This window comes from Cavia porcellus, unplaced genomic scaffold, assembly GCF_034190915.1.
Source record: "Cavia porcellus strain 051 isolate PalLab524CR breed Dunkin Hartley unplaced genomic scaffold, mCavPor4.1 scaffold_1, whole genome shotgun sequence".
Classification (NCBI taxonomy): domain Eukaryota; kingdom Metazoa; phylum Chordata; class Mammalia; order Rodentia; family Caviidae; genus Cavia; species Cavia porcellus.
Window position 1 is genome coordinate 98,731,418 of NW_026947484.1, and position 26,853 is coordinate 98,758,270.

A 26,853-nucleotide genomic window follows, 5' to 3' on the forward strand; every position below is an offset into this window, starting at 1 on the left:
GCAATGTCATGTCCTACATGAGTCCAGATGAAGACCCAGAGCTCATGACCATGCCTCTCACAAGCCCAACTAGAGGTCTAAAGCCCACAAGAAAGACTCATAACAGTCTCTTTTACGGATCTGCACTGGGAAGGCCCAAAGGTCTGTGGTGGAAGCTAGAAAGTCTGTGCTACCTGGGTGAAGGTGCTGTGCTGATAGGTTGAGGGTTCTACACTGGAGCCGAGAAGTCATGCTCATAATAAAGACCAGGGCTGTCCTGAAAAGCACCACAGCCATCCTCAATGATGCGGAGGTTCCAAGCTCCTTCGATGATAAGAACACTTGAGTACATGCCAGAAAGCCAGCAGGAAGAGTTTCTCCTGGAGATTAAATGGCACATGCCTTCCCCTCTGGAGCCAGGAAGCAATGCTTGATGTAAGGACCAGAGGTCCCCCAAGTGAACCACAGCCACTCTCACCAAGGTCCCAAGCTCCTTCAATGACAATGGTTGAACTCATATTGGGGAAGCCAGTCATGATGAGCTACTCCAGGAGAATGTGCAGCTCAAAACAGCAACACGTAAGATAACCCACAATGCCTCATTTGTCTTCTCCACATCTCTATGCTGGCAACTTTCCTCAAGTGGAACATCTATGCTCAGCACCATGGTGATTTAATGCAGCTGGCATTAATTTGACCACCTTGTTTTGGTACTGGGGATCCAACTCATAACCTTGTGCTTACCAGGCAAGCACTTAAGCTAAATTCCCAGTCCTGACCACCAGTTTTTAATCCAAAATAACAGTACAGTCACAGCAACAACCACACTCTGATATCAAAATATGTCTTTATACTCTCCTGTGCTGAGGGCAAAAATATCTGATTGCCACAACTTGAAGGAGGGGAGGATTTTTTTTCACCCTCAGTTTCAGTCCATAGTTTGCTAGCTCCAAGGCAGAAAAAAGGTTGCAGGAACATGGTGGAGAAAAAGGTGCTCAACCCATGGTAGCTAGGAAAAAAAACAAAGAAAGGAGAAGAATATCCTCCGTCAGTTCATGCCCTCAATGACCCACCTCCAAGCAGGTCCCACGTTCTAATACTACATTTAGCCACTGAATCCACTGATGCGTGGAGGATCCCTATGACCCAATCATTTCACACACATGAGAGTTTTGGGGGAACAGTCTAGACCTAAGTCATAACAAATACAGACAATATCTGTAGATATTGAAAGATACCTATAGATATCAAAGATATTGTGGCAATATAGATATAGAAAGATGCATACAGGTATATATAGATATATCTATATACATATTTACTAATCCACTGATTGATATACCCTTAGGTTTTTTTTATATCTTGACTATTGTGAATAATATTGTCATGACTACATGGGGGACATGTAACTATTCAAGATACTGATTTCATTTCTTGTGGATACGTAAGCAGATATGGGATAAATGGATCTTAATGGAGTATATAATCAGTTTTCTGTTTTCATAAAGAAATACCTGAGACAATAAATTTTAAAAAGAGAAGAGATTTAATTTGATTCCCAGTATTGGAAATTATAGCCCATGGTCAGTTGGTCCCACTGCTTTTGTGCGTATGGTAAGGGAGTTTATCATGGCAGAAATAGTAGTGGAGGAGCCTGTTCATCTGATGGTCACTTCACGGAACAAACTGTGGAGAAGAGACCAAGGTACCACAATATCTTCAAGGCATGACCTCATAGACCGGAAGATATCCCACTAGACTCCATATCTCAAAGATTTGACTAACTCTTAAGAGCCACAACCTTGGTGCAGGAGACTCAGCTTGGTGTTGTGCATCTTTGGTGATATTCCAGAGCTGAAGGAGGACAAGTATTTCAGTGCTTTGTTTTGTTTTTGAGACAGGGTCTCACTTTGTAGTTTAGGCTGGCACTGAACTCACTATGTAGCCCAGGCTGGCCTTAAACCCAGGACAAACCTTCTGCTTCAGCCTCCTGAATGCTAGGATTACAGGCATGTACCACTACACCAAGGAATTTTTAATTTTTTAAGGAAAATCTGTACTGTTTTCCATAATTAGAATACCAATTTATATTCCTGTCAACAATATATAAAAAAAAATCCTCTTTTCTGTAGCTTCAGCAGTACTTGGTATCTTTTGTTGAATGATAGCCATTTAATCAGGTATAAAATGATACATCCTTTTGATTTTGATTTGTATTTTTCTGATGATTAATGATTTTGAGGATTTTTTTCATATAACTTTTCATTTGGCTTCTTTGGAGGACTGTCTATTCAGAACCTTTGCCTGTTTTGTAATTGAATTATTTGCCTTTTACTATTAAATTTAATGAATTTCTTAACTGTTTTACAGTAAATCCTTATTTAAAACATGGCCTCCAAATATTTTTTCCCGCAGATTTCCTTCTTATGCTGTTGATTATAGTTATTTTCTTTTTTCTGTACAGAGATTTTACTTTGATGCAAACTTTTTTGTCTTAGTCACTTTCTGGTCACTGAGACACAATACTTGGCATCTACAATTAAAGGAGGGGAAGTTTATTTCGGCTCCCATTTCAGCCCCCAAGAAGAAATAGCATGGCAGAGGGGTGTGGTGGAGAAAAACTGCTCACATCCATGTGGCTCAGGAGCAAACAGAGGGAAGGTGCAAACAGAGGGAGACACACATTTCCAGGTCATGCCCCCAGTGACCAGCCCCCAACCAGGCCCTGCCTCCTAACAGCAAGTCAGCTACAATGCCTGCATGGTTTAATCACTTTCCAAAAGTCCCACATGTGTGCACTTGAAGCTCTTGGGAGACACTGAGATATAAATTATAACATCACTTGTCTGTTTTTACTTTTTTTTTTTTTTTTGTCTTTTCCCTTTTTATCAGTACCAGGGATCGAACTCATCATGACTGCCTGCTTTCAAGGGAGGCGCTTATGCCTCTGAGCTAAATCTCCAGCCCCTCTGTTTTTACTTTTGCTGCCTCTGATTTCGGATCATGTTAAAAAAAAATTGTTGCTGGAATCCTTTAAGTCTCTAAATCATTTTGAGTTGGTTTTTGTCTATCATGAGAGATAAGGGTACAATTTCATTCCTTTGCTTGTGAATATACAATTTTCCAAGCACCATTTATTCTTGATACAGTTCTTATCCCCTGTTAAAATTGAGTTGACTGGGGATACATGGATTTTGTTTCCCTGTCCATTTTGTCTAGATAGCAGGGGGATCAAAGGTTTGAAGCTAGCCTGGTAAACTAGTGAGACTCTGTCTCAAAATAAAATATAAAAGTGGCTGGAGCTGGGCCTGGTGAGGCATAACTGTTGAACACCGAGACAGGAAAATGCCAATTGGACCCAGCTGGGAAATTTAGGGACTCAGTGAGACCCTGAGAGGAAATAATGAAATGCAGGGCTGAGGATGTACTGTAGTGCTGGGTTCAACACCCAGGAACTCAAAGCAAAAACACAAATAAGATCTGGGCCTTATAGTATCTCAGTGGAAGAGGGCTTGCATCCATGAGGTCCTGGATTCATTCTCAGTCTTGCAGACCAGCAAACAAACAAAGTCATTTCTTCAATGTTTTCTAATTTCATTGCATGATTATTTTAATCAAATAAAGTCTATGCTTATGTATTTTCCTATTTTTCTTGATACTACAATAAATATTTTCTTAGTTTTCTTTTGATATAATTTATTGTTAGTATAGAGAAATACTACTGATTTTGGTATCCTGTAATTTTACTGAATTTACTTATTTCAATTTTTTTGTTATTGAATCTCTAAAGTTTTCTACCATGTGATCTGCAGAGATCATTTTATTTCTTCCTTTTTAATTTGGATACTTTTACTTCTTTTTCTTGTCTAATTTCTTTCTTTTCTTTTTTTATTTTTGTATAATTTCTTTACCCAAGATACCTATTATTATGATGAATAAAGGTAGCAAGAGGGACCTCTTCATTCTGTACTAGGTCTTAGAGGAAAATCTCTCAACTTGTATCAATTATGGTGCGTTTGGCTTTTCTTGTGATCTCAGTTGTGATAACAAAAGCTCTTTCTATTCCTAATTTATAAATAGTTTTTATTGCAACTGGATATCAAAAATTTTCAAATGATCTTGTGCAAATGTTGCTATTCTCATGTGGGTTTTATCTTTCTATTAATATGTGTTACACTGATTTATTTGTATGTTATGAGCCATTCTTATGTCCCAGAAATAAATCTAACCTGGTCATAGTGAATAATTCTTTGACTAAGCAGTTGAATTTAGTTTGTTAGTATTTCACTGAGGACTTTATATCTATTTTCATTTGCGATATGGGATGCTGGTTTTCTTTTCTTTTTTTGGGGGGGGGGTACCAGGGTTGAAACTCATGACCTCATGCTTTCCAGGAAGGCACTATTAAGCCACTGAGTTAAATCCCTAGCCCTCTTTTTTATTTTATTTTTTTATTTTTTGGGGGGATTTCTTTTCTTGACTTTTTTTTTTTTGTACCAGGGATCGAACTCATGACCTTACCCTTGCCGAGCAGGTGCTTATGCCACTGAGCTAAATTCCCAGCCTTTATCTGATTTTGATATTACAATGTTATTGACCTCATGAAATAAGCTTGAAAATATTGTAATTTTTTGGAAGAGTGGATAAAAGATTGATATTATTTTGAATGTTTGAGGAAACCATTTGATCCTTATCTTCTCTTTGTTATGAGACTTTCCTTATTTGTTAGTTATTCAGATTTGATTTTTTTTCTTGATTCAGTTTTAGGAAGTTGTATAAATGTAGGAATTTATCTATGTCTTCTAAGTTATCCAATTTTTTTAAAGAATGTTAAATAAGTCTTATTTTTAGTGTGATTCAATCATATATTCAAACTAAATTATATGAAGAATTACATATAATTTATGTTTGATTGATATAGCATAGAATATACTTATAACTCAAATAGACAAATCTGAAAAAAACACTGTGCTTTATGTTATGCTAAATTTGCCTGTGGAATATAGGCAAAGAATTTAAAGTTATGTTGTATCACTAAAGACTAATAGCAATGCCAGGGCAGTTTGAATAAAATGCACCTACATAACTTAAAACAAATATTAGGGTTATTTTCTTGGGAAAGTCATCTTGAAAATGAAAAGAAACAACCCAATTCATACTGCATCCTGCCCTTCCATGTAGATCCTTCTTGCATTAATGATACATGAGTTGAGTCATCTTCCCATTCATTTTGTAACTTCGTAATTAAGTCAGTCTGCAGACCTCTTCACTCAGATCTTCAACATTGCTAACCAGTTCTTCACGGATTGAAGTAAAATTCCAAGAAGTGCATTCTAGTACTGTCTTGTGAGAATTTACAGGTAACTTATCAGTGATACTCTATGCAGCTGTTATTAAATGGCCACATTATTCGATTTTAGAAAAAAGTTGAGTTCATCATCACTGATTTCTAACTTTGCCACTTAAGTAACTCTCCAAAATTTATCTTTCCTATCTCTAGTTTTTTAATAGAAGCTATAAGTTTTTGCTGATCCTTACTGATAATTCCATTCTCAGTAAACTAATCCTTTAAAGTGCTACCCTTTTCCTTTAAGTCTGTTATAGGTTCCAGTCCAAGGCCATGTAAAAATACTTCCGAATCTCTGAATGCTGCATAGGAACAAAACAGGTGATCTTTTTCTCTATCAGAATCTGCTTTCAATAGTTTACAGTCTCTTCTTTAGTTAGCTGTTGAAGATTTCCTTCTAAAGGATTTAATATCAAAGAAAGAAAGCTGAAGATCTCAAGATGTTCATTTCATTTTGGGAAAATCACTTGGTATTTGTTCATCTTTAGTTTGTAGCATTTTATTGGTTCCAAGTTCCAGTAGTATCAAAACTATGTTTTGACCTAGTGTGGGCAGGGGGAAACAGCCAGACCTGCCCCTGGGAACCTGCTACCACCCAGATGCTTGCTTCCTTCAGATAACCAGTGCAAGCAGGGAGAAAAACAACCATATATGCCTATGTGTCTTCAGGCTGTCATTGGAGATACTTGCTTCCCAAAGGCAGCCATCCCAGGCCAGGAGAATCAGACAAACATGCCGCTGTGTAACTGCCACCACTGGGGGAGTCCTGGTGTGACCACACAGCCTGAGAAAAGAAGCCACCCTGCCACCATGCACCCATGGCTATCAAGAAAGCCTTAGTGTAGCTAAATGGGTCTGGAGAAGTCTGCTCCTCACTCCACTGACTTGGAGAAACCCAGATACTTGGCCCATTTCCCTGCACTGCAGAGGGGCAACCAACATGGAAAGCACTTGGGCTTGTTGGGAGGAGCCCAGGAAAATATCAAGACAATGGAGCAAAAGGCAAGCTCAAACTTCTAGCCCACACAGAACAAATCTGGAGGATATAGACATGGAAGAAAACAGAATTCACACACCTGAAGTCTCTCAAAGGATTTCAACTAAAGAAACAATTTCATGAGGCTGTAATAATATATCAGATAAAACAAGAAACCACAAACAAAATGAAAGAATTGCTGAGCATATCTAAAGAAGACATAGATAGGAACGAGGAACATAGGAAAATAATGAAACCTTGAATGAACATGACACAGATTCAAAGAGATATGCAGGAAATTAAAAATTCCATTGAAAGCTGGCAAAACCACTTGAAAACAGACTGAAGATAGACTTTCAGACCTTGAAAACAGGATTTCAGCTAGCGATCATGAAAGAAAAGATCTGTACAAATAACAAGGAACCAGGAAATAATAATTCAACAACTGCAAGAAGATGCAAAGAAAAATAATTTAAGAGTGACAGGTGTCAGTGAAAAAGTGAGGGCCAACACAAATGACATACAAAGATTATTTACAGAAGTAATAGCAGAAAACTTCCCAAACATGAGAAAAGGACCTGGTATACCGGTAAGCAAGGCATACAGAACTCCAACTAGCCATAACCAAAATAAATCTACACCCAGACATATAATAGTCAAGATTTGAAAAATTCAGTGCAAAACAGAATATTAAAGGCTGTTAAAGAAACAGATAACCTATAAAGGAAAACTCATCAGAATCATGGTAGACTTCTCAACATAAACAATCAAGTCAAGAAAAGCTTGGTGTGAAATGTTTCAAATCCTGAAAGAAAACAAGTTCCAACCTAGACTGATGTATCTTGCCAATCTGTCTTTCAAAATTGATGGAAAAAACAAAAAAAAAGGGGGGGGGCTGGGGGTTTAGCTCAGCTGCATAAGCACCTGCCTTGCAAGCAGGCAGTCGTGAGTTCGATACCTGGTACCGATAAAAAGGAAAAAGACAAAAAAAAAAAAAAAAATAAAATAAAATAAAAAAATTGATGGAAAAACAAGATACTTCCATAATAAATAACAACTATATACAGAGTACTAAAGGCTATTCTAGAGAGAGATAAAAATGACCATAGTATCAGGAATAGCAACAGCGAGGGATCACCAAACAGGGCAGGCAATTGAACAAATGGGAAAAGTTAGGGGCCACCAGTAGGAGGATAGCATGGCAGAGATGAGCCAATGCATGTTGGTTGCAATCATTAATGTAGATGGCCTCAGTCCACCAATAAAAAGAAACACAAGCAGAGTGGATAAAGAAACAAGACCTATCAATATGCTTTTTACAAGAAACACATTTAATTCAAAAGGAAATTCATAGATGGAAAGTCAAAGGAAAGAAAACAATTATCCCACGTGACAGGAAACCTGAAAAAAGCAAGGGTAATTTGCTCATCAACAGCAGAATGGATAAGAAAGATATAGTTTTTCATAACAATGGAAAACTATGCAGCTATAAATAAGGATAATCTCAAGGCTCTTGTAGGTAAAGGGATGAAACTTGAGACCATGCTTATGAGTGAACTGGTTAGGCTCATAACACTGAACATTTTGTTAATTCCCTAGTGTAAAAAACTGAAGGAATTACTGGGATCCAAACTGTACAATAGATATTATGAAAGTGATAGGGGAGGAAACGTCTAAAAAGGGAAGGTGATAATTATTATTAATTTCTTATTATCTTGTTTTGAATTCCTGTATTGTTTTATGGTTTTGTTAGATTTGGTTTTATTTTGTCTTGTTCTGTTGAATTTTACTGTGTCTGACGTTATGGTCAGCTATTTTGAAGATAATAGGATGTATTATGGTAGTCATTGCTGATTTTTTATTATCTGGTTGTGAAATCCTGTAACATTTTCATTCTTTTGTTTTGATTGGTTTTATACAGTTTTGTTTCGTTGGATTTTATTGTGTCTGATGGTATAGGCAGCTAGTTTGAAGATAGCAAGAGACTGTATGGTAATCATTATCTTGTTTTGAAGTCATGTATTATTACTTTCATTGTTCTCTTCTGGTTAGCTTTATTCTGTTTTGTTTGGTTTGGTTTTATTCTCTTTAAAATAAAAAAAAAACCTGAAAAACAAAAATCTATGCTTTTATAATTCTGACATGCTGCCATATTAAGGCAATGTAACCATTCTTATCCTGGGAATTAACATCTGCTCCATGAACAAGAATAGACATAACCCAAGAGTGACCTCTCCATGCAGCATACATGATTGGAATCATAAGTCTCCTACAAGCAACATTTGGATCAGCATTTCTTAAAAGTAATAGATCTACATACTTCAAGATTTGTTTTTCTGAGCCACAGGCAGAGCTTGCACTTATCAAAATAGTTTGCTTATCTTTTTTAAAGCTTGCATTTGCACCTCTGTTCAAAAAGACCCACATCAGCTTTACACTGGCAGTGCTAGCAGCTTACATAAGAGGAGTCCATCCATAATAAATGCTAAAATCCAGAATTCAGAAGCTCCCTATTATGGCAGTATTTCCAGTAGTCAATGCCTTGTTAAATATTTCACTCTTTTTTTTCAGTAGGTAATGGCCTTAAAGTTTTTTTTTTTTCATTTTTTAAAAATTTTATTTTAAAGAGAATAAGGTCACACAAAATAAAACAATAAAGCCAATCAAAACAAACCAGTATAAGTGACACAGGACTTTAAGGCAATAGGAAATCAACAATGCTTACTATAATCCCTGTTGCTGTTTTCGAAATAGCTGCAGATACCTTCAGACATAGTTAAAATCAAACAAAACAGAACAGTATAGAACCAATAAAAATGAAACACTGAATGCAAACAGGACTTCAAAACAAGATAATAGTAAATCCAAAATGGTTCCTATAATATATCTTGCTATCTTTGAAACAGTATTCATGCCATTGGACAAACAAAATAGATTAAAACCCAACCCAACAAAACAATGAAAATGATACTGGACTTCAAAATAAGACAATAGCGAATTAAGAATGGCCACCACCTTCAGGAGACCCCCCCCACAGATGCCCCAATATCCTCTGAATAGCTGATCAGACTACTTACTGGCTTTAGGCCTACAAAGTCAATGAAACACTAAACACTACAAGCATTAAGTTGTATTTTACCCCAATATCTATCATTGCAGCCTGTGTCTCTCCATATTACCCAGTGGCTTAAGCTGAGCAAGTTGGTTTGTCTTGTTTCCCAGCCTGTGTGCTGAAAGGGGCTGGCATCTGGCTGTCTCCCCTGTGGCCTGCACATGGTGCTGATTGGCAGGGAGAGCTTGCTTCTTGGTGACTTAGTCACCAAGAGCTTGCTTCTTGGTGACTTGCTTCTTGGTGACCTGGTCCGTGAAGAGTGCTGAGTCATGGGGAAAGAATGGCATCTGGCTGTCTCCTCAGTGGCCTGCACATGGTGCTGATTGGCAGGGAGAGCTTGCTTCTTAGTGACTTAGTCACCAAGAGCTTGCTTCTTGGTGACTTGCTTCTTGGTGACCTAGTCCGTGAAGAGTGCTGAGTCATGGGGAAAGAATGGCATCTGGCTGTCTCCTCAGTGGCCTGTGCCTGGTGCAGGGAGGGTTTGCTTCTTGTTCACTTTTTGTTCTCTTACCCTGCAGTCCATGAAGGGGCTGACTCATGGGTTAAGGCTGGCGTCTGGCTGTCACTCAGCAGGCCTCACATGGTACAGATTTGCAGAGAGGGCTTGCTTCTTGTTCAGCCTTTTTAATTTCTGACATGCCTGGTCCAGATAACCAGTCTTTCAGCCATCATCTTCATTATCAATGCTCTCACCTCTGCCAGTCATGCTAGGTTATACAATTTATATGTAATTGTTCATAATACTTCTTTATGATCCTTTTTATTTTTTGAATCATCCATATAACTTGTTTTCTTTTATTCTCTCTTATTAGTGAAGATAAGGATTCCCTTTTTTTTTGGTATCAGGCATTATCAGGCAAGTGCTATACCACTGAGCTAAATTCCCAGCCCAAATTCTTTTTTGCTTTGTTTTGTTTTAATCTTTTCAAAAACCCAACTTTGTGTTGTGTTGATTTTTTCTATTATTTTTCTGGTCTTCATTTCATTATAACCAAACTAATTTCCTTCCTTGGGCTAATTTTAGATTTATGTTGTTCTTTTTTTTTTTTTTTTTTACTTCCTTCAATATACAACATTGTGATTTATTTGAGATCGTTTTATTTTTTAATATTTATAAAATATTTTAGGTTTGCAAAGGTGTTTCTTTAACTTAATGTTTGAGTTAGTTCTTTGGTGCATCACTCTTGAGTTCTAAATGTGTCCACCACAATATTTAACTACAATATTTTGATGATGTAGGAAAATTAGTACAGTTTGGAAGATACATGTATCCTATTTATATAAATATTAGATATTTAAAGGTATCATTTATGTAACTGTTCATTTAGGAGGGTGTCTTACATTATTCTTCACTGAAATTAAAATTGAAAATAATTCAAACCACTTTTGTTACTGAATTATATTAACTTCAAATAGTCTCTCAAGTTTTTTGATAAATTTTAGTAATGAGTATGACAGCATAAATAATATGAAGTGTTAATCTAAATTTAAATTTTAATATACTATCTAAAACAAATATCTTAATTAACCATTTCTGCTAATAGCATTGTACATTTTTGTTTAAAATGGAAATTTTCTTTGGCAAAAATTTGTGGAATCCTTTTCTGTAGTAAATGTATAGAAGAGTAGTACCCTGTTTGGCTCAAGGTTCTAAAGTAATTTAAATGGTCTTGTTTTCAGTTTTGACCTGTGGACACTCTGGAGTGAAGATTCACTAATAATTCAAATGAACAAATACAAAATCAGTCTGATCTGAATATCAAACAGCCTCTCCTAGCAGTAGCATTTACATTCATGTGCCATTTAACAGTCGTGAAGTATGTTTCAAAAACAAAGTTACCACCCTTGTATGTGCAGATTATTCATAAGTAAATAAAAAAGCAATCATTTTTGAAATGAGAAAAGAAGATGCTTTCTGGGAAAGATTTACTCTAGATGTCAGTATTATTGGTTGATTTAATTTGGTGATATCCTACAGGTTAAATGACTTCTAATTTCTTTCATATTGGGTTATACTATAAATCTATGAACTAATGTTCTGTTAAATATAAATATGGTTTAAATTATTGTTTAAAAATTACAAACGAAAGGTTATTTTTTCTTTTACTCATTCTCATGAAGCAAAATGAAGTTACTTTATAGTAAACTGAAGTGTCATAATTGTGTGTATAAATCTATGCTTAACTGCAAATATATTTCAAGTAAATGTGAGTATTTTTATAGGAAAAGGAATTGTGAAATATTTAATGTGCAAAACTTATACACTATCCACATTCTAGTTAAATCTCATGAGACCCCATAAATCATAGAAGAACTGTCCTGGAGAGCTATCAAGGTTAAAAAATTTAAGAAATTTCCATTTAAATATACCCATTGAAAAAATATAGTTGTCTTTGCTTTCCCATAACATTACATTAAAATCATAGCCAAGGACTTAAAGAAAGATAAATTCACGAGGACAAATAGAATGAGAGGGGAGAGATTTATTTATTAATGCTTTAAATGCTATTCTAATACTTTTGTTTTGAATTTTAATTTCCTGACTCTGAGACTGGGGGATAAGCATTGTTTTTGGAGGTGCTTAAGCAGTTGTGAATGCCTGTGAAACAGAACCAGCTTTCTCATAAGATGGTTTCCTATCTTTGGTGAATGCTGTGTATGGCGTATGTTACAATTTCATGTTCTGAGACTTTGGTCCCCAGGGTGATGATGCGGAGATGATGGAACACTTCAGAGATGAGGTCTGGCAGGAGGTAGTTAAGACACAGTGGCTCCTGGTCTACTCCTCTGCCAGGTTATGGGATAGTTTGGGGGCTCTCACCAGGATCTGTTTGGACCATTCAGCCACCAGAATTGTAAGCCAAACAAATGCTTTTTAAAAATACAGAACTAATCTCAAGTATTTCATTAAAACAGCATAAAGCAAATAGACAAAGACAACAAATAATTAAGCAGAGACAGTCTGTACTTCTGGGAACACTATTGGAGGGTCCAAAGCGTTGGAGGGCTGTGTGTGTTTCAGTTTTGGAGAGTGGACTGGAGATAGGAGTGGGATGGCAGGGATTACTGTAGAGTTTTACCCTGTAAGTCTATCTATGATTCAAACATATGATTGAAATATCCTTTCTTTATTCATGAACCTATTTTGTTTCTGCATTATTTTTAAAATTTAAACTTCGTGATAATTGATTGCAACTAGAAAGTTGAATTTAACAAAATTTAGCTACTAATTTCTTTTTACTTTATCTCTTATAGACACTGAAATTTGATCATTTTACAGAATAAAGTTACGAAGACTTACTTGTAAATAACTTACCTAGATATTTTTCATTGTGTTAGACTTAATATCACACAAAGTTTATAGTGTACCAGTAAATAATGGAGCTTTAGTTTTAGAGAAAAATAGAAAGCATAAAATAGAAAATAAAATACAAAGGTCATATTAAAAAACTAGAAAGTTGACTAGAGCAATTTTCAGTTTAGAGTTAGATTTGTTTTGAATCCTGAGATTGCTACTTGCCAGCTTTCTTTTTCAGTCTCAGTTTATTTACCTATAAATTGGAAAATAATAATGGGGAAATTGAATTTATTATAGGATTAGTGAGTATTTAGTGAGATTAAGCATATGATGGGTTTAGTACATTATCTTGCATATTCTTAATAATCATAATGTATAAATGACAGAATTATGTAAACATTGTAGAATCCTATCTCTGTGCATAAAAGTTAACTACATTAATACAACTGTAGAATTAAGAACTACTCCTGAAAAACCTCATTTAGTAGACTTCCCATGGACTTCTGTACAAGCTTGTAGATAGCAATCAATTTTTCACACTTGCTAGAAAAATGGCAACTAAATTCAACATATAAAAATAATGGTTACTACTTTGATTTTGTAAGAGCCAGCATCTGTGCTGGAGAATCTGCATTTCTGTTTTTGTTCCTTTATATAAGGAGCTATTGTTAGGTTACAACACTGTGTAGGGGTTCAGCTGGTGTAACCAGATGCTGGAGTGTTTTAAATGTATGAGCCTGGTATTCCTGTGTGACTAAACGCATTGTTTACTAATGACGTTAAGTGTAGGGTAGCTCATTTAAAAAATTGGTCTATTGTATAAAATGAGCCTGGTTTAAAATAAGACCATGTATTTTATTTAATCCGAAAATTAGTGTTCCTGAAGCAAATGCAAAATGATTTTAACAGTTACCATGTAATTCTAATAAAAAAAATCTGGCAAACGATGTTACTTACTGTTATTTAACTTGTGTTGAATGGAGGCAGAATTTAAAAAATTTTAATATAACGGATATATAATAGTAGGAACCCAAAATCATAATGTTCACAAAGAGTAATGGTTATTAGCTGCAATTCATATACCCTGTGACTAGGTGCGAATTCCTTTTGAGTCAAACATGAAAAGCAACAAACTGTGCTGGTATACTTAGCAAGAAACCAACCTTTGTTGTAACTGGCTGCTGCAAAACATTTTTTCCAAGTAAGACAAATATAAGTAGGGATAATCTAACAAATGGTTTCAAAATTTTAAAGAATCACATAAATACTTAGGACTGTTAATTTTCAGCCTCACTTCAGGCATCAAGTTTTCTGATTATATGTCACTAAAAAGCATGTTCACAGAAGTAAAGAGAAGGGAGAAATCAATTATTTCTTCATATGGGATGAGAAGACCTTTTAAAGCTTGCTAGCTTAACTAATAATATACTTAAAGAGGGCTGTCTTCATAATAGGTGAAATCAAATGGTTTGATTTGAAAGACTGTGTCTGGCATGCGTTCTAGTCAGCAAGCTTGGGAGGTTTCGTGTTATCAGAATGACATATTGTACCGACTCTTAGGCTAAATTTTTCTATGCCTCCTTACGTCAGTGCCCTAAAGATATTTTATCCTACTCTGCCTGCCTCTAAATTTGAAGTTTGCTTTGTCAAAAATTGTAGGTGAACTGATGACACTACTCACCTTCTCCTTTTATTTGCTTTCCCGCATCCATCCAAATGTTTTTGAATGAACACTACAAACATTAATATAAATCACAAAAGCATAGCTATTTTATTCAAACGTCAGGAAAGATGTTCCTTCTTGCAACTGTGTTGTTAATTAGTTTAACTTCTACAGGCTTTTAAAGAAAATGTTGAAATTCAATATGATTATACTTGTATTAGTCTGATAATCTCTGAGTAACTCAATTTAATTTAATAATAAGTTGTTATGTATTACAGGAGAAGACATATGAATTTTGATTTTTTAAAAAAGACAACATAATATATACCTATAATAATATTTATATGCTTATAAGTCTACATCTTAAATTATTCTGGAATCTGTATCTGTGAAAGGTTTATAAGTTTTAAACTATCAGTAGGCATTCAGGAATGTCTAATAAATCTAATATTTTTGGTGCTAGTGATGAAACTCCTGTGTGCGCTAGGCAAATGTTCCACCACTGATCTATACTCACCAAGAATTCATGCATTTAAAATTTTGAGGCCTTCTTTTGATGATGTAGCATTTTCAGATACACTTTTTTTTTTTTGGTACCAGGGTTCAAACTCACGACCTTGTGCCTGCCAGAGCAGGTGTTTACACTGCTAAGCTAAACCCCTAGCTGCACTTACATTTTTAATATGAAAAGTTTCAAGCAGATACAAACATAGAAAAAAAGTACAATGAATTTCCATACACCCATCACCCCAATTTTAGTGGTTATCAAGACTTTACCAAGATTACTTCATAATTTTACTTTGTAGAAGCTCTTCTAGAAGAATATCAAACTACTCAGAAGACACACAAACCACAAAAACACTGCTCTATAAGCCTCCCTATCAATCTTCCAGTCATCTGAGGACATGCCCCACCAGTCCTCCCACTCAACTCCAAAGGTAATCAGAATTATGCTTTCTGTAGCCATAGATTAGTTTTACCTGTTGGAATTTTATATAAATCGAACTATATAGCATGTACTTTTGTGTCTGTCAAAATTTACTCAGTATTATATTTAGGATTCACTTACACTGTAGCACTCAGTGTAGTTTGTTCATTTGTTGTGTGGGCATTCAACTATGTGAATAGCCCACTGTTTACTCACTTTGAATCTGTTGAATATTTAGGACGTTGCTAGACCTTAGAAACTGCTGCCATTAATGTTCTTGATCATGTGTTTTGGTGAACATTCACTGCTTATGCATGTCTGTTGTATACACATCAAGCAAATTCCAGACCGTCACTCCCCCATTCCTTCCTCAGCATACTTTAGTATACCTCGTGCAGTAGCAAGACGTTTTCTCATGTAACCTTGATTTCTTGCTGCCATCCGATGCTTTGTCCTTATTAGTTAAGATGCGTTTTAAATAGAAAGAGTCTCTTTTTTTAAAAGATAGCTTTTGAAAATAACTGGAAAAATTGAAGTATCCCTACACTGATAGCAATTTTCTTTTGCTTTGATGGACAAATCAGTCAAATAATCAACAATTCTTTCTGATGAAACAACTAAACTGATCTCTTTAGCATTTTTTTTTTTTTTTTCATGTTCCTGGGGACTGAAAACAAGGCCTTTGCCCTGAGTTACAGTCTTAGCCTTTTTTAAATTTTGAAACAGTGTCTTGTCTCCAACTTGTGATCCTCCTGCTTCAGTCTTCTGACAGGGCTGAGATTACAGACACGTGACACCATCTCCAGCTGTTTGGCACTATATTTAATCGTATGCAGACTAGAATTGGAAGATACTTAATGAATACTAAAATAACACTTTTTAAATGTTTTTAATAACTATTACCTCATTCATATAAATCATATAATCATATAAATATATCAAATATCTAAAATCCTAATAATATTAAAATTGTCATTGTACAACAGAAAAGAAAAGAAAGTGCTCTAAAGGTTATAACTGCATATATGTTTAAGTGTGTAAGATAGATAACTATATTACTGAGTGTTTTTTGGATCATTGAAAAAACTGCACTCTCACTGTTCGAAAGTCTACTTTATATGCTTCAATAATGCAACTTGAACAACTATTTCTAAGATGAGAATATCTAATCTATTAACTAGTGATTTCTTACTGTTTATTTTTTAAATTTTGTATTACTTGTACCCTTTTTCTGTTTTTTTTTCCTTTTTCTCCTTAAATAAAAAAAATTGCAATGCTATCATAATTATATGTAATATATTGTCAGATCACATTATCTTCATTTGATTTCACAGCTTTATGAATACAACCTGTCCCTCCTCATGCAGGCTAACCAAGTGCTCTACCTCTAAAATGTTCTCCAGTTTGGAAAACCTTTCCACTTTTTTGTGACATCTTGAAGTCTTGGTGGTATTGCCCAGGCTGGTTGCCAACTCCTGGCCTTAAGTGATTTTTCCACCTGAAGCCTCTGACCATCAGGGACTGCACATGCAGGCCATGGTGCCTGGCATATACTTTTATTTTGAATTTTTTTCCTTAACTCAAAAGAAAGAAAACACCAACAATAACATCAACAATTCGGATCTCCTATCTATCTCACTCTGTACCAAGTAACGTGTTCATTTTTTCACATAAAATATTTGTTATCTTTATAATAACGCTCTAAGATAGTATTTAATACAATGATGATTTAATAATAGTGTAGGCTGCATTACAAATGAACAAAGAGAAGCACAGAGACATTAAATAATTGTTTTCATTGTCGTGTGGCTGTAAGTAGTAGAAGAATGATCCCAATTTATTGCTTTTCTACTGGGTCAAGCTTTCTTTTATATAAAGTAAGCTCATATTACATTGCTATAGATTCTGTGCAAATAGAATTATGAGCTCTATGATGTAGTTATTTTAACTTTCAGTAAATTTTTAAACAAATCTCAGTAAATAATGCTGTACTTTTAATCTTGTGGGGTATAAGCTTGTAAAATGTTTAATGTAATTTTTTGTAATGTTTGTAAAAAGAGTCCTAAACAATTTTGGACATTTTTATGCTATCTAAAGCTTTTTTAAAATTAGGAATCTAATTTTATAATTGAATAGCTTCAAACTATAATTACAAAAATTTTTAAATAATCAGTTAAATTTTTTCTAACTTTGCTCATCATTGTGTTATGCTGGGACATTAATTAGATACACAGGTAGCATGAAAATCTTGACAAGCTGCGAGGTCATATTTTTATATGCTGTCAACAATGTATAGAATCAGAATATTCATTTTATTCATTCATTTCTATTTATGTCAAATTTACTCTTATGCCTATGTTTCTTTTTTTTATGCCATGTATTTCTGTTTCTCAAGTTTCTTTTAAGATAGCCTTTTCATTGATGTAACTTTCTGTTCTGTTAGGGGCAGTCTGTTCCTTTTCAGTAAAAGTCATCTTAATGTGGCAGAAAAGCTCACATATAGGGTAAGTCAACCATGAGTTCTGTAAGTACAACAGTGAATTGTGGGTGTTTTGTCCCGTAGAAGATACCCAGTCTTCAGAGAACAGAGAATTTATATCTAAACTCTTAAGTTCAACAGTACTTTCTGTTTTTAAGCCTGTACAGCCTTTCACTTTCACTCTCTCTAGTTCTCCTTCTTTCTTTGTTTTTTTGAGACAGGATCTCACTATGTAATTCACACTGGCCTTGAACTCACTACAGTTCTCCTGTCTCTGAGTGCTGGGATTACAGGTGTGCACCACTACACCACTTCGGTAATCTTTTTGGGTCACTGTCCTTGGGTCTGGCACCTCTGTTTAGCCTGGGCACACTACTAAAACTGGAATGGCACACACTGCATTCCCATAATGAATAAATTGTGTATTGTGAACATGTGCTAATAAAAATGTTATTTTAAAGGCAAAGATACATGTGGCTTTTCCAGTGTACATTTTCTTGCTGGCATAGGCAGTTTCACATGCATTCTTAGAGTGAACATGAAGGTTTGAATGTCTTGATTTGCATGATTTTGTGTTGTTTTCTGGTCAAAAGTGCAGCAAACTTTTTTCACCGATCACCTTAGGCTGCTTACAGGAAGATGGAGCATTCATTTTAAAGGATTGAGTTCTGTTGCACTGAAGTTTAGTTTGATAATGAGAGCCATAAAATCTGCCTATTCTGAAGTCATACTGTTAGTTTCGTGCATCTTGGTCAGTTTGGTATCAAATTATATTTCATTCTTTATACTTTAGATGCCTTCAATAAAAAGACTAAAACAAATTTTGAAAGGAGCAATTTATTACGCCTGAGAACACTTGCCTTATAAAGTTATTAGTGATAGGTTTAGTCTCTTATCTGATTAAAGAGTGAAATTATTAATAGACTAAAGGTCAGTTATTTCCCATGTGTTAAACAAAATATTAGCATTCTAAACTTAATAAATGATTACCATGGGAATTTAATATTCTTTTTTCCAAGACTTAACAAATGTTTTCCAGCTCTGCTTGTCTGCATCCTTGTCATGGTCAATATTTGCAAAGATCCTTAGGAGATTGGAACATGGTGAGTGTGTGTGCGTGCGTGCGTGCGTGCGTGCGTGCGTGTGTGTGCACGCATGTGATGCGAGGGGATGTGTTTGTGGTTCTCTTTGTGTTTGTGACTATTTATGCTTTGTGGGTAGGATGGAGAAGAGACGACTTATAAGGCCAGTTAGTAGACATTCTAGAAATCCATGATTCTAAATGATAGGAAATGAATAGAGACGTTTGAATAGCAATTGCGAATTAGAGCGTATTCAAAGGGAAAGAAGTGTGTATGTTTTCTACTTGCATGGCTACATAGCTTTCCAAACATGAAAGTGATAAGATGAAAATTTGATTCCACTCTACGTTCTCTATTATCAGCAGTAACTAAATTAAAATTTTGTTTCAAGCCATCTTTATTAGAAGCTTTGCTTTTGGTTTGCTTGTATTCTACTACTACAGCCTACGTAAGTCATTCAAACTAGTGAGCATCTCATTTGGCAAAAAGAATGCAGTTCCCTTCCCCCCATAAACAGCGGTTTGAAAAACTAGATACAGAGAACAAACTGTTCACTTAGCATTGCAGTTACTTTGTTCTATTTCTCTGCGATATGCTCTAATTTTATTACCACAAACAATCGGCATAGGGATGGGAAATGGGGTACAGGCCATATCCTGAATTGGCTTTCCATTGTGATTTGTTCTGATTCCATTTGTACATTCAAAAATGGCCATTGTGAAATTAAATTTTCTTGGCATATCTAGGCTATCATTTCCTTTTGTGCCACAATGCTTATCTTCATTCTGTGGGATGACATGATTCATGTCTAGCTGGTCATCCTGTCATTTCAGTGGGTGAAGCTTGTGCTCACTGAGAATATGTTATGTTTAGGAATTTACTTTCTCTTTAGCCATGGGATGAATATCTGTCCTTAACCTCAATTTTTCTGCAATTGCCATCCTTGTGTGACCTACATCAACCTCAGTATCACCTGAGGTGATTATTAAAAGGTTGATTCCTTCACAAATTTATGAAATAAAAGTGCAAGAATCGTCATTTAGTATTATCTCCATTTCACTATTTTCTCAATGATCCACTGTTCTTATGAGCTGGGCTCTCTCCTTTGTCTCAGATTTTTATTTTCTATGGCACATTCCTCTGTTGCTTAATGAGTCTTTTTTTTTTCCCCCTGGTAACACTTTCTAGAATCTAATGTCTGAAAAAGTACTTCGATGATTAAATATTAAATGTCAACTTGGCTTAAACTATCATGCTCAGTTTGGTCAAATATTAGTTCAGATACTGCTGTGAAGATATTCTGTACCTTTGACTAACATACAATTTGCTGACTTTAAATGAAATTTTCTGTATAAATGAACCTTATTCAACCAGTTTCCTGAAGAACAAGCACTGATATTTTCTCAAGTAGAATAAATTCTTTTTTTTAAAGACAGGGTCTCACTTTTTCTCCCTGGCTGGTCTTAAAATCACTCCATAGCCCGGGCTGGCCTCAAACACCCAGCAATCCTCTTGCCTCAGTCTCCTGCATGCTGGCATTGTTACCACAGTGGCTAAGAAGAATAAATTCTGCCTCAAGATTGTGACAGGGTTTGGTTTCCAGATTGTCTTCAAGATTTCAAACTTGCCAACCTAGTACATTAATCCCTTTCTGTGGTATAAGGAAATTCCTTACACTTTTCCTCTCCTCCTCTTTCACTCCTGAAGTGCAATACGCCTACCCCCACCTTCAGGTGTTTGCTCTCAGGACCTTTGTATCTTCCCCATTGTGGATTTATATGGTCAAAGGAACTGATTCTGCCTTGAATCTTATACTACTGAAGGCTTTCCCTCATCTGGCCTCTGGCATAGAACTGAACAATGAATTCCTTTTTTTGTTTGTTTGTTTGTTTTTACCATCCAGCCAGCTGTTCTTATTCTTTTTTTGTTTGTTTGTTTGTTTGTTTGTCTTTTTGAGACAGGGTCTCTCTATGCAGTTCAGGTTGGCCTTGAGCTCACTTTGTAGCCCAAGCTGATCTCCAAATGATCCTCCTGCCTCAGCATCCCAAGTGCTGGGATTACAGGCCTGAGCCACCACGCCCGGCTGTTGTTATTCTTAACTGCTGTTTATTTCTGTATTTCTTGATTTGGAGTGCCTTTGAACACGTTGAGAACACTAAAGCTATATCCAGGTGCAATGCAACATTATTCACATGCCTCTAGCTTAGCACAGGTAGTCTCCATAGGAGCTAAAGTGTTGAAAATGTACACATCAGTCCAGCCTTTTCTTGCCCCTCCCTTATTTTCTTTTTCCTTTTGTCCCAAGCAGATCATCATATTGTGAATTAGCAGGATAATTGTGATTTTTTTCTGACAATTTTTGTCTCAAGTTTTAAAAAGATAAATGCAGTGACATAAGCAAAGGTTTTATAATTTTAACAATTAGACTCAGAATTCCTCTTCCAGTGAGAAGGATTTTAGGTAAAAAAAAAAAACTCATTTGGGATAAATTTTACGTTGTATCAAGTGCAGGCAGTTTCCAGAACTTGGGAGTTTGAGGCAGGAGGATTACTGCAAGTTCAAGGCCAGCTTTTAAGACCAGCCCAATTTACACTGCAAGATCCTGTTTCAGGGGAAAGAAAACAGAGTTGTTTCAAGGTTCTGTGTTATAGTTGGAGGCAGTACGATATAGTGGTTCAAAGAACAGTCTTTACATTCAGACTATACGGTTCAGATATCAGTTATACCATTAACTGAATATGGAGAAATTATTAGACTTTTCAGTTTCCTCACTTAAAGGATTATAGTATTAGTAGTTATTGATAGGATTGTTTTGGGTAGCAAGTAAGATGATATATAGTAGTTCAGTGCCTAAAACATGAACTTCTAAAATAAACCGGTATTATTTTCATCCTCGGAAAAGGGTTAGTTTTTCTGCACAAGACATAGAGAAAGGAAAAAGAGGGCAGAATTGAGGAAAATCTGGGATTATATTGTAGTATTAGTCTGGCAGAAAAGCACTTCATAATAGTTCACATTTAATACTGTACTGGCAGTTGTTGAATAAGCCTATTTCCCATCTCCCTCTCCAAAGGAAGTAAAGTCCAATGCATTTAGGAACACTTAATCTTTTGTGTGTATGTGCACATTCGCATCAGAGAAAGGGCTGAGTTTTAAATCTGGATTTAAGCTACACATCATGTGGTATATACAGTACATACAGCAGCAAGAACCAGGTGGCAAAGGAATCTTGAGTCTTGAATAATGTGTACCTCTCAGAGATTTATCATTTTCTTTGAAAAACTTCCATATTTTAGAAGTCAGATACATCCAAGTTTGCCCAGATACCAGACAGAGAACTCCATATGATATCCTGGCAAAATATATAATTTTTTCTTTTAATTTTTATTGTGGAAGTAGAACATGCTCATTGTGTTCCACATGGTTTTATGTTGAAGTGTCATAAATTGACACTAACAGTATAATATTTACTACCACAAAGTCACTAGAAAGCAATTGCAGTCTTGTATACATAGATCAAAAATAAGATTAAATTTATATTCCTGGACCAGACTTTATAAAATACTGTAAGATCTGACTTAGGCACCTCCCCAAACTCCCTCAGGCATCCAGATCTTTGAAGCCCTGTGTCCCTCCCTCTCCGTTCTTTGTTATGTAAATAGTTTGGTCACTATGGCTAAGGACTCCCTCCTTCTTCCCTGTCTCCACTTTCTGGTTCTTGTTCTCTTGCATCACAAAAGAACAGCTCCAGCAAACAGAGCAAATAGGAAGGGAAAGATGCTAAATGGGCATTAAGATTCTGTTTACTGGAGATGGAAGAGAAAAACATTCAAGCACATTAAACACTTTTTTCTTTGTAATATCCAGAAAATTTAAAAGAGGAAGAAAAAAAAAAAACCCACTAGAAACCTCATCATTTTGTCCTTTGTTTTTTTTTGAGGGTCTGATCATCATGCATTAAGAAGGATAATTTATGTTTGGTAATATTTTAACATTGAGTATATACGCTAAGCTGTATTTTAAGAAAGATATGATCAACATAGGGCTATTGATATTCTGAGAAAGATAACACAGAAAAGAAAATTACAGGTCAATCTCTCTAACAAAACTTTATCACCCATGAGATTATATCAGCCTCGCAGTATGATTCAGAAATTATACCTTCTGTTTCCATTCTCTGGAAGGTTTAGATGTGATTGGAATGGTTTATTTCTTGAATGTTTGGAAGTTTGTATTACTGATATCTCTTGGGCTTGGAATTTTCCATGGGGCAAAATTTTTGATTTCTTGATCAATTTCTTTCAGTATAGAATTATCTAGGTAACTCTATTTTTGTTTGAATCAGTTTTATAAAGCCATACTCTCTAGAACATTTTAATTTCATCTAACTTGTCAGGCATTTTGACATAAAATTGTTGATATAGTCATATTTTTTATGTCTGCATTATTTCTAATATTTTTCTTCTTATCATTATCAATTTCTACTAGCGATTGCTCTTAACTATGTAATTCTGGAATAGAACAGAATTCTTTTGCATCATTTTTTTAACCACTTCCTGTCTGTTGCCTTTTGTGATAAACAACAATCATATTTTCCACTCATAATGAACACTCATAGTTTGATATTCCTCCCATGGGGTTTCCCTTGCCTGAGACTGGGACCTATCCCAGTAAACAGTGAGTGGCAGAGGGGTCCCTGGTCAGTTCTGTGTGAGAGCTTCTGCCTTCCTCTCTTTGGGAACTCTGAGCCACCATGGAGAACATTCTAATTCCTTGGCAGGAGACATTCTGTAGAGCAGCTCTTAGACTATGGAAGGTGGAGAGAGTTCTTGGGGAGCCCAGGCTTCCAGTCATATTCATCAAAGAACAAGGAAATTAAGTGCACTACTTAAGCCTACAAACTAGCCCTAAATTCTCTGACTCTGAGTAACTCTTACTAATTCCATAAGGGGTAGAAGAAGGGATCAGCAAAATCCTGCCTGAATTTAGACTTTAGAGTTGAAGATATACTGAAATGATTTAGGCAGTATGTTTTAAGACAGTTTATGTCACAGTAACAGACAAGCAAGCAAATGACATCTCGCTTTATGTGCTATAATTTTGCTTACATTGTTATTTTGCGTGCTCTCTGAAAAGTGTGCTATACCTAGGAGAAAAATTTTTATGGACTTTCCTAGGACTCTAGTGGGATAGATTTTGTATTAACAATAAAATATGACCAGCTGGCATGGTAAATTAATTGAGATATATAAATTTATTAGTTAGGGAAGAAATATATTGATTAATATAATTGCCCTAAGTAAAATCATGAAGGTAGAAAACAAATGAGATGTATTTATGGGCTGTGAAATAATAAGAAATATACATATTGATCTCCACCCTTAATCTCTGACACAGAGCTCATAAAACTGGTAATTTCCTGAGTGATGGGGTGCTCGAAATATCTCTTGTTGTAATGAGGCGACTCTTGGTGGGCCCCTAGATAGCTTCCAACGGGGGATGGTTTCCAGGGCAGCCAAATACGTGATTAGAGGGTTGAAACTTTCTGTTCCACTCCCCTAATATGAAGGTAAGAGAGAGACAAAAGCTAAGTTACCCACCAGTGGACAGCGATATAATCAGTCATGCCTATGCAGTGAAGCCTCCATAAAGACCCAAAGGACACAGCACAGAGGGCTTCCAGAATCTGAACACTTAGAGGTCCTTGTAAAGCAATGACATGCCTGGTGAAGCCATAGAGGCTCCTCCCCCTTCATTCATACCTTCTACTACATATCTCTTCCATGTGTCTGTTCATTGGTACCTTTTGTAAGGTTCTTTACAAAGCAGTAAACATGTTCTCCCGAGGTCCTTGAGGCACTGTAACACGCTGGTTGATTCTAAGGAGGAGGTCCTGGGATTTCTGATTTATAACTAGTTGGTCAGTGGCAGGTGAAACAACCTGGTACTTATAATTGCCTTTGGAAAGGTGAAGGGGGGCAATTTTATGAAACTGAGCCTTCATCCTGTGGGATCTGATGCAATCTCAAGATAGACTGGATCAGAATTGAGCTAAATTAGATAGAGGACACTAGGCTGGAGCCCCCTTAAGAATAATCTTTAGATCTGGTGGTTGGTAGGGAAAATTTTCTCACACCTAAAGTCACAGAAGTGTTATATATTGTGAAAGTATACTAAGAAAAACTGAGTCTATTGGCTCCTATAATTTTAGAGGGGCAATATATCAGTTTTGTGGAATAGAAATTTTTGAAGTGAAATTCTGGGGAGAGATTTGAATTCTAGGGAAAGGCAATATTTTTAAAGGTATGAAATATAAAATTGCCAAGAATCTTGTATCAGAATAACTGCATAAAACAAATGTAAACTGTAGATTATTTTTTAAAAAACTATATACATTTTCAAGAATAGAGTTTTTTCAAAAATAGAAACAGCAGTAGCAGCAGCAGGAACAACACAGCCTCAGAGAAGTATCCTTGAGAGAAGGGTGAATGAGGCTGTTGCTCATACAGACTTTCGTCTCAGGAGTCTGGGTGGTCTGGGAGGGTAAGGTAGGTAGAATCTAGCACACGCCAGGGTCCGGACCTCGCAGTGTTAGAGGTGGAGGCTGCTCTTGCACTGACAATAGTCAGGCGAGCGTCAGGTTGGAGTAGCGAGGTGAAGAGAGACTACAACAATTTCAGCAGCTGCCTCCCATCTGCGTGAATGATTACAGTTTGGAGTTTGAGTAGCACAAAGTTAACTTTATGTTAAAAGGAAAAAGAAAGAAAAAAAGAAAAGAAAAAAACCCTGAAAACTCTTTAAAAGGATATAAACAAAATACAATGTGTCATCACATGTCTACGCTTACCACAAGTATATATTGCAATTTAATTTTATGCATGCAGAAAATAGGAAAATGTGACCAAGAATTCAGTAGTGAATGGACACCAATTCTGAGCTAACACGAATGGTTTTATTAAAAATCAGAGATTTCCAGATTATATAAAAGCAAGAGCTGTCTAAAGTCTGTCAACAACAGCTGCCTTTTAAATATAAAGGCATTGATAATTTGAAAATAAAAATCTAGAGCCAAGTCTATCATACAAACAAAAACATAAGAAAATGTGGCTATCTTAGTGTCAGACAAAAAGATGTCAGAAAAGCAATTATCAGCTGGGAATGGTGGTGCCTTTCTATAATCTCAGCACTTTAGAGGTTGAGGCAGAAATACTGTAAGTTCAAGTCTTACCTGGGGAGTTCAGTGAGACTTTGCTCCAAATAAAAAAATTATAAAAGGTCTAGGAATGTAGTTTAGTGTGAAGGCTTTGCGTTCAATCCTCAGTAGTAGAAAAAAATCCATATATGTATGGTTAATTGATTTTCAACAAAAATATGGTTATGTGTGCTTACCCATTATTCAGTCATTTATAAAACAGGGGTTAGAAACTTCTTCTTCAAGGAACATGTAATAAATGTTATGGTTTGTGTCCAGTATCTCCCTAAGACCTTATGTGGTCATAGGTGGGGCTTCTTCAGAGGTGGCTGAATTTAGTGTGTGTGACCTTGGAATTGATCCATGGTGCAATGCCAAGGTCAAGGTGCTAGAAGTAAAGATGCGAGTTCTACCCATCCTAAGTAGCCTGGATAAGGCATGGGGTGGGGATGGGGGAGGCTCAATTGTCCTTTGCTTGCTTGTCTTTCTACTTTCTGCCCGCCATGAACTGTTTCTCCTGTGATTTTCCTCTGCCACACCACCTTGCTTTGGAGCCAGTGACTATGGACTGAACTTCTGCAAATGGTGAGTGGAATAAATCTTTCCTGCCTTAACTTTGGGTGTCAGGTATTTTGTCTTAGCAATGAGAAAAGTAAGTAAGACTGTAAGCATTTGAATCTTGTTGGATATACTGTCTCTGCTGAAATGTCTCCACTCAGACTTTGTAGCCTTAGATGAATATAAAGGAATGGTTGTGGCTGTATTATGAAAAAACATTATTTGCAAAAATAGACAGT

General features: G+C 35.9%; 1 pseudogene; it reads right to left on the reverse strand.

Moving 5' to 3' along the window:
* Nucleotides 1–5,101: 5,101 nt before the first annotated feature.
* On the reverse strand, nucleotides 5,102–10,120 carry LOC100733926 (ankyrin repeat, SAM and basic leucine zipper domain-containing protein 1-like; annotated as a pseudogene).
* Nucleotides 10,121–26,853: the final 16,733 nt, after the last annotated feature.